Raw genomic sequence first — 10,079 nt, forward strand, 5'->3', positions numbered from 1 at the left:
ATTGAGTTATTTTGAGGGAAGAATAAATTTACACTGTTATATAAGCTGCACACAGACTACTTTTCCTTGTGTCACAGTGTCATTTTGTTAGTGTTGTCCCATGAAAAGATATACTTAAATATCTGCAGAAATGTGAGGGGTGTACTCACTTTTGTGATACACTGTATATATATATATATATATATATATATATATATACACATATATAATATAATATATATATATAATGTATATATATATATATATATATATATATATATATATATATATATATATATATATATATATATATATATATATATATATTAGGGCTGTCACACGATTAAAAATTTTAATCGAGATTAATCGCGATTAAAGAACAAAATTAATCTCGATTAATTTCGATTAAAATTTTTAATCGTGTGACAGCCCTAAATATATATGTATTCATCTCAATTAATCGCAAACTAATAATTAAGCAAAATTTGAACAGTTATGCACATTGTTATTGCAAGAACGTGTTTACCAATAAAACATTCATAAAATATGATAGAATTATTAAATCTAAATTCATTGTAGAAAGCACATTATCTGACAAATCTTTTGATCTTTTCCTGTTCATGACCCTGACACTGAAAACAGGTGCACCAATCATAATGTTTTGATCTAATATAAGGCATCAATAAAGCATCAAAACACAGATATGATTATTTCATAGATCTATTAAGAAAACCCTTTAATACTGTGTTTGTGCAGAAAGAATACTGGGAAATACTGTTCTAAATGACCATTTAAACACCTATAAATACCTGAAACAGTCAAGTTAGCAGACATTATCTATAAGTAATTGACTGTAGCTATATAAAAAAAGTGTTAATAAAACAGTCCATGTAAACGCTTAGTCCATATAAATATTAGATACGAATGTGTTTTTAGAAAACTACAAACATCACAAATATAAATCATGTTTATAACCATGTGATAGAATAACCTGAATGAACTGTAGAGATGAAACATCACACAGAATTTCACTTTTTACCGGAGGGGAGGAGGCGGAGCTACACGGTTTTGATGGACAGCTCTAGCAGCCAATGGAAATACTCGTTACAAAGCCTGCGTGATTTCATTCATCTTTTCATCAACTTTTAAAAAAAGTGAAAACCGCTAAAAGTCAAGTCAAGTCAAGTCAAGTCAACTTTATTTATATAGCGCTTTTTACAATATACATTGTCTCAAAGCAACTTTACAAAATCCAGGACCAACAGATACAAAAACCCCTGTTGAGCAAGCCGAGGGCGACTGTGGCAAGGAAAAACTCCCTGAAAATTACAGGAAGAAACCTTGAGAGGAACCAGACTCAGCAGGGCCCATCCTTCTTGGGTGGCCTGGAGGATACTTTAAATAAATACACGATTTACACAAATCATACAAACACAGAATTAAATGATCTAAAAGTCATAACTGGTAATAAATAGATAAATAAACAATTAAATAATAATAGAGTTGTTATCCGCTCTAGTCTTCAATAAAGTCTATAGTGATTTCTTGTCGTTGCAATTACTCCAGACCCGTCACATCTGACAGGAGCAGCATCGTTGTCCCGGCAGTCTCGACTTTAATCCTTAACCTCGGCGGGTAAACAGGTTTCCATCAGAATGCCCTCGGGGTAAAACAACAGAGAATGTAGTTAATAATGTACAATGCTAGTTGACAAACAGTTTTACAGAGAGTTTTAGACTCCGGCAGCCCTAATTAATACAGCATAACTAAAAGGGAGAGCAAGCAGGTAACAAGGTCATGAAGGCTTTCACAGGACATCAGCGCCCATCTCCCCACCATCATCAAACCTGAGTGATCGGACAAGGGAGGCAGAACGACAGCAACCCAACATCCCTGATCACCACAAGTTTCTATGACCAAGAACCCCCAAGCTCTGGGCCTTTGTCTATACTAATCAAAAGCCTGAGAAAATAAATATGTTTTCAGTCTAGACTTAAGCATTGAGACTGTGTCCGAATCCCGAATAGAGGCAGGAAGATTATTCCAGAGTTGTGGAGCTTTGTAAGAAAACGCTCTTCCACCAGCCGTGATCTTTTTAATTTTAGGAACTATAAGTAACCCTGCATCTTGTGAACGAAGTGGACGCGCTGGGCTGTAGTGATTAATAAGTTCACTCAGATACTGTGGAGCCAGACCATGTAGCGCTTTATAAGTTAGTAAAAGTATTTTGTAATCAATGCGAAATTTAACTGGCAGCCAGTGTAGAGATGATAGAACAGGAGTAATATGGTCAAATTTTTTAGTTCTAGTTAGCACTCGAGCTGCTGCATTTTGAACTAATTGGAGTTTGTTTAAGGATCTACCAGAGCATCCAGTTAGAAGAGCATTACAATAATCTAACCGAGAAGTTATAAACGCATGGATCAGTTTTTCGGCGTCATTAACAGATAGTATATTTCTTATTTTAGAAATGTTACGCAAATGATAGAAAGCAACTCTAGTAATATTATTAACGTGTGTATCAAATGAGAGATCTGAATCTATTGTGACACCTAAGTTTTTTACATCTGGGCTGGGAGTAACAGAGAACGTGTTTAAGTTTAGCACCAGGTTAGACAACTTGTCTCTTGCAGCTTTAGAGCCAACAAGTAAAACCTCAGTTTTATCTGAATTAAGTAAAAGAAAATTACACGACATCCAGTTTTTTATGTCGTTTACACAATCTTCTATCTTACTGATTGTGTCAGTATCATTTGGTTTGGCTGATATATACAGCTGTGTGTCATCTGCATAGCAGTGAAAGTTTATGCCATGTTTATGAATAATTTCACCTAGTGGAAGCATATAGAGTGTAAATAATAGCGGTCCCAGTACCGACCCCTGTGGAACACCATACTTTACTTTTGTAGTTTCCGAGCATTTATTATTTACATAAACGAATTGAGAGCGGTCAGTCAGATATGATTTAAACCAAGAGAGTGCGAGTCCTTTAACACCTACTGTATTTTCTAGCCTCTCCAGTAAAATGTTATGATTGACCGTATCAAACGCTGCGCTAAGATCTAATAGAACAAGAAAAGAGACACATCCATTATCAGAAGACATTAACAACTCGTTAACTACTCTAATTAATGCGGTTTCGGTACTATGGTTGGGTATAAATCCTGATTGAAATTTTTCATGAATACAATTTTCATTCAAATAAGAACATAGCTGTTTGGAAACGACTTTTTCTAATATCTTTGAGACAAAAGGAAGGTTTGAAATTGGCCTATAATTAGCTAGTACATGTGGATCAAGATTAGGTTTTTTAATCAGGGGTTTAATAACGGCACTTTTAAACAATTTAGGTACATATCCAAGGCTAAGGGATGCATTGATTAACCCTTTACAGCCGGCCCATTCAAATTTCGAAACAATAATTTCGATGGCTTGAAGCCTTATATCTCCGCCGTCCAATCACTGATTGTAAATCTGAAAACTGCCCCAGGTAGCTGACAACCCAGGCTAAAAGGCAATATCATAGGTCAAGCGGTTTGTGTCGTGGCTGGTTTGCATATTTAATGAGAAGGCGGAGAATTAATTTTTTTCATTCGCCCCGCCCTCACACGGAGCGCAGCTGAGACGGTCGACTGGATAACAACACAGAAAGAGAAATTCTGTCAGTGAAATAAGGTAAGATTTATTTTAAAACTGTTTATTAGTGTTATTACTTTTCATTTCTACTCAGAAAACTTGGCTTTAATGGTAAAATTGTAATATTATTAGTGCTTTACGCTTTGGAAAGGCTGAGGTGATTCTGAGAGTTGCGTTCTAAGTTTAGTCAGTCAGGTGCTCTGCTCTCCTTTCTGAATCGATTGTAATGTTTTTTATGTCCATCTAGATGGAAATAAATACGTGTGGAGAGTTTATCAGATACCTTTTTAGTCTCGTTTGTTTAGTAGTTTGTAAAGTATGCAGCAGTTTTACACAAATAAGTGATTAGTAGTGAACCTAAGCTAAGCTAAGCTACCGGAGCTGTTTGTTACATCCTGCAGCCATGTGGTTTGAAAAGGCTGCTAAAGGCTGCTCTCAAACTCCAAAGTTAGATTTTATGCATGTAATCTTGAAATCAGTTATAGCTTACTTGTTTTACTTCAATACTGTCTAAAGTCTGCTTAGAAATCACCTTAGCTTTGCTCATAATATCATTACATTTTGCATTGCATGCATTTAGCATGACTGGCTAAAGTAAGCTGAGGCAGAAAGCATAAAGGTGTGGATAATATGTCAGTCTGGGCAATTTATAACCTTTATTTCCATGGTATATTTTATCTGTGGTAATTTGTACTTATAACAGAGAAATATTATTTTATCTATAAAATATTTCTGTCAAATTTGCATCATTTTCTAAAAAATTGCTGCATTTATTTGAAAGAGACTAAAGTATGCTATGCTACCATATACAGTGTATCACAAAAGTGAGTACACCCCTCACATTTCTGCAGATATTTAAGTATATCTTTTCATGGGACAACACTGACAAAATGACACTTTGACACAATGAAAAGTAGTCTGTGTGCAGCTTATATAACAGTGTAAATGTATTCTTCCCTCAAAATAACTCAATATACAGCCATTAATGTCTAAACCACCGGCAACAAAAGTGAGTACACCCCTTAGTGAAAGTTCCTGAAGTGTCAATATTTTGTGTGGCCACCATTATTTCCCAGAACTGCCTTAAATGGTGGTCTTTAGCCCGTGAACGGGCTTTGAATTTTTATGTTTGTGTTTCTCTGTATACTGTCACACCGTCAAAATATCATTGATGGTAAACAAGGAACCTTCTGATAGCTTAAAATCTCTAGTTTTTAGCAACGTAAACATTGAGCTTATTTTGTTTATAAGTTCTTTTAATAACACAAAAGAATTGTAGGTCTGAAAAATTTCTGCCAGAAATACAGCCTTTATATTTTGTAATATTATACTGCGGTACTTACTTTCATACCGACAACATTTATACCAAACAAGCCAGCACAACTTCACCATCACATTTCTGCTGTTTGTTTTACTTCAAATACATCAGCATCCAAAATATTACAGAAAAGTTTTACATCTGATAAAGCTCTGCCATCAATGCATGGCATGCAATGCATCAAGCACTCGGTAAACAACACCACCGCGACAAATGTATATCAAACAAAAGCATGAGAGCTAAACCAGCACATACCTGGATATTTTATCTTCAATCTGAGTCCAAATTTATGTTCATTAGTCCTTCCATTCCAGATAAAATCCACTTTTTGTAAATGTTTACAAACACCGGCGGCCATTTTGAATAGTTACAAGCATGTTGTATAAGTTTATAAGTCAATAACCTAATACTTGTTTTTCATTGGAGAAATGCAAAAATATTAGCATATTTTGCTTTTGATTGGAGGACCAGCTTATATCCCGCCCCACTTTTTGCATTTAGCCTCTCGGATTAGTCTAAACAGCTGTATTTCACCAGCCGTCACCATGGATACACATTACGCACGCTGGAATGTGTGCTTCTGAATCAGTAGAGTGAGTCAAACTTTTCTCTTAGGGCTGATAATACAGTGTGAATCTATTTAAACGACTCAGTTCGTGAAAAGTTCAACCGGCTGCATGTATTTTGTTACAAATCTAGCGGTTTTTATATGTGTGTGTGCGCTGGGGGAAGGGAGCGCTTACTGGCTCACTGTGAGAGTTCATCACTCCAAAAAACACTCAAATGTTATAAATAATGACTTTATAAAGTATAAATAATGCATTTTACACATTTTATCTGCAGTATAATCTGTTTATTGTCAGTTAGAAAGCTATGGAAAGCTTTGGAGAGCAGTAAAGTGTGATGCCACTCCAGGTGCAATAACTCAAAATCAGAATGAGTTAGAGGTCTAAAATTTGGGCCTGTGACAGAAAACCCCTTTGGCTACAACTCTATATATGTTCTGTAGATGGTCTGCAGACCTGCAGTCCTACTTATACTCACTGAAACTTTGGCTTTAAAAAAAAATGTAAAAAGCGCCTACATTTTGGGGTGTTTTTGTCATCATTTGATCATTGTAACATAACATCATGGCATTTGGCTGTGTTTTTCTGATACTTTAAAGGGTTTTCTATAACACTGAAGTATAATTTTTGTGTTATCTTATAAACTTTCTGAATGAGAAGCCTTAGAAACTAGGTATGTCTTTCAGGCGGAAAATGCAAAAAAATAGGCCGGACTAACAAGGGGTCTCCTGGGCATGGAGTTTACCAGAGCTTCACAGGTTGCCACTGGAATGCTTTTCCACTCCTCCATGACGACATCACGGAGCTGGCGGATATTCGAGACTTTGCGCTCCTCCACCTTCCGCTTGAGGATGCCCCAAAGATGTTATATTGGGTTTAGGTCTGGAGACATGCTTGGCCAGTCCATCACCTTTACCCTCAGCCTCTTCAATAAAGCAGTGGTCGTCTTAGAGGTGTGTTTGGGGTCATTATCATGCTGGAACACTGCCCTGCGACCCAGTTTCCAGAGGGAGGGGATCATGCTCTGCTTCAGTATTTCACAGTACATGTTGGAGTTCATGTGTCCCTCAATGAAATGTAACTCCCCAACACCTGCTGCACTCATGCAGCCCCAGACCATGGCATTCCCACCACCATGCTTGACTGTAGGCATGACACACTTATCTTTGTACTCCTCACCTGATTGCCGCCACACATGCTTCAGACCATCTGAACCAAACAAATTAATCTTGGTCTCATCAGACCATAGGACATGGTTCCAGTAATCCATGTCCTTTGTTGACATGTCTTCAGCAAACTGTTTGCGGGCTTTCTTGTGTAGAGACTTCAGAAGAGGCTTCCTTCTGGGGTGACAGCCATGCAGACCAATTTGATGTAGTGTGCGGCGTATGGTCTGAGCACTGACAGGCTGACCCCCCACCTTTTCAATCTCTGCAGCAATGCTGACAGCACTCCTGCGCCTATCTTTCAAAGACAGCAGTTGGATGTGACGCTGAGCACATGCACTCAGCTTCTTTGGACGACCAACGCGAGGTCTGTTCTGAGTGGACCCTGCTCTTTTAAAACGCTGGATGATCTTGGCCACTGTGCTGCAGCTCAGTTTCAGGGTGTTGGCAATCTTCTTGTAGCCTTGGCCATCTTCATGTAGCGCAACAATTCGTCTTTTAAGATCCTCAGAGAGTTCTTTGCCATGAGGTGCCATGTTGGAACTTTCAGTGACCAGTATGAGAGATTGTGAGAGCTGTACTACTAAATTGAACACACCTGCTCCCTATGCACACCTGAGACCTAGTAACACTAACAAATCACATGACATTTTGGAGGGAAAATGACAAGCAGTGCTCAATTTGGACATTTAGGGGTGTAGTCTCTTAGGGGTGTAGTCTCTTAGGGGTGTACTCACTTTTGTTGCCGGTGGTTTAGACATTAATGGCTGTATATTGAGTTATTTTGAGGGAAGAATAAATTTACACTGTTATATAAGCTGCACACAGACTACTTTTCATTGTGTCAAAGTGTCATTTTGTCAGTGTTGTCCCATGAAAAGATATACTTAAATATCTGCAGAAATGTGAGGGGTGTACTCACTTTTGTGATACACTGTAGGTGCATATAGGTAGATAACAAGTCAGTCTGGGCAATTTATAACTTCTTTTTTTTACCATAATATATTTTTTTCTGTGGTAATTCTTACTTGTATCAGTGAAATATAGTTTTATCTATAAAATATTTCTGTCAGAGTTGCATAATTTTGTAATGTATTGCAAGAGATATTTGAAAGGGACTAAAATATGGTATCAAACTTTTTTTGAAAGCTTTTTTTGAAAGCATACAGGTGCATAACATTTCAGTCTGTGACTATTTACAACATTTTAAATATAACCATAGAATCAAGTTTTGTCTTGTATTTATTGCTCCTCTTAGATAATTATTGTTTTATGTGTAAACCATGTGCCAGATTTGAGAAACTTTTGTCATATGTATTGGTTCAGTGTACTTGAGTTTACTTCTAAACATGAGCCTGTGGACATTAGCTTCTCTGGCAAAAACATATAGAGTATTTGTGATTGAATTCTACATATATGTAATTATTTTTTAAAATAACATCACTGTCACCACCTTTATTCACTGTAATCTCTTTCTTTTATTATTCTGAGATGGATGGAGACAAGGCTCAATATTTACGCCTTATGGAGTCTCTGAAGAGGAGACAGCGGCTAGGCCCTGACGAGCTTAGACTTATTGCTGAACATGACAGCGATGAAGTTCATGAAGGCATGACCATTGAAGAGGAGGACTTCATGGACATGGAGCTCCTGGATGAAGGGGAAGAAGAGGATGAAGAGGAGCAAGATGAGCAGAGGGATCAACCAACAACCTCCTATCGGTAAATGCATGTATTCCAATAGTGTGTATTTGTAAATGTGTGTGTGTACATATATGCTGACAATAAATGTCAGCATTTGCACCCACACACACAATCAGGGCTGCCAACAAAAAGTTAAAATTAACAAAAGAGTACAAACTGAGATTATGATTTTTACTAATGTTTGCTTTCTTTTATGGGTTTGGTTAGTCTTTCTTGTCCCATGTCAGGTAGGAAGCGGAAACGCTTTCCTGACTCTGTATCCTTTCCTTCCTATGCTGATGTAGACACAGAAGCACCAAAGCCCATACCATTTAATCCCTCTCGTCCAGTAGGCATAGATCTGGGAAGTGTGCGTAGGGCTGTATGGTCAGCCACAAGTACCTTGCGTGAAATAGACTTCTTCAAGTTGTTTTTCACGTACACCATCGTTGCCGAGATTTGCCAGTTTACAAACTCTAAGGGGTGGGAGCTTGTACTGAATAGGCCGTCTTATGCGAACCATCATGGGGCATGGGAAGAAGTGACCCCGGATGAATTCTACCGGTTTTTTGGGCTCCTTATTTACATGGGTTTCACGTCCCTGCACAGCATTCACAGATATTGGGGAACCAAATCTCTTCAGGGTTCATGGGCCAAGTTATTCATGTCCCGTGACCGTTTCAAGGAATTGATGGCAGCCCTCCATGTTGTAGATCCTGCCACAGAAAATAATCTTGATCGTCTTAGGAAGTTGCGTTACCTGATGGACCACCTCAAAACCAAGTGTCAGCAGCTTTTCCAGGCTAATGAAAATCTGAGCATAGACGAGAGAATGGTAAAATCAAAAGGTCGATCAGGATTCAAGCAGTATATGAAGGGCAAACCTACTCGCTGGGGTTTCAAATTGTGGGTCATTGCAACTTCAAATTCGGGATATACCTTAGACTTTGATGTTTACACAGGCAGTCTTGATGGGCGCATAACTGATTTGGCTATAAAAGTGATCGAAGACCTTGTGCAACCATTTAAAAATCAAGGTCACACAGTTTGGTTTGACAACTTCTATACATCACCAACTGTTATGGTCCGACTTAAGGAGTGGGGAATCAATGCTTGTGGGACATGTAGGATTAATCGTAAGAAATTCCCAGTGGATTTCAAAGATGTCAAGAAATGGGAGCGGCAAGCTAACCGTGGTGATATGAGGTGGTGTAGAATTGACGGAAATGTCTTAGTTGTTCAGTGGAAGGACACACGAGCAGTTACATGCCTCTCTAATTTCCACAATGCTAATGATTCATCAGAGGTTTCTAGGATGGTAAAGAATGGTGCCACGTGGGACAGGAAAGTAGTCCGTCAACCAGCTGTAGTAAAGGACTACAATAAACACATGGGAGGTGTTGACAGATCTGATCAAATGTTAAACACATACAATCTGCTTCAGAAAACTCAAAAGTGGTGGAAAACACTTTTCTTCCATTTTGTGGACATAGCCGTCGTTAATAGTTTCATTTTGTTTCAGGACTGGCATCATTCCAATCCAGCATCACGTTATGGGTTTAGTTCAGCAGGCTACAGCCAGATAAACTTTAGGGAAAATCTGTCGCGCCAACTTGCAGACATTTCCGTCGATTCAATTTTGCCATCTCAGCTTTCAGTAGCTCCAACCACTTCCTCATCGTTTTACGTCACCCACATTCCTCAGATAGAGCAAGTATCAAGAAATTGCTGG

The sequence above is a fragment of the Trichomycterus rosablanca genome, chromosome 14, assembly GCF_030014385.1.
Source record: "Trichomycterus rosablanca isolate fTriRos1 chromosome 14, fTriRos1.hap1, whole genome shotgun sequence".
Lineage (NCBI taxonomy): Eukaryota > Metazoa > Chordata > Actinopteri > Siluriformes > Trichomycteridae > Trichomycterus > Trichomycterus rosablanca.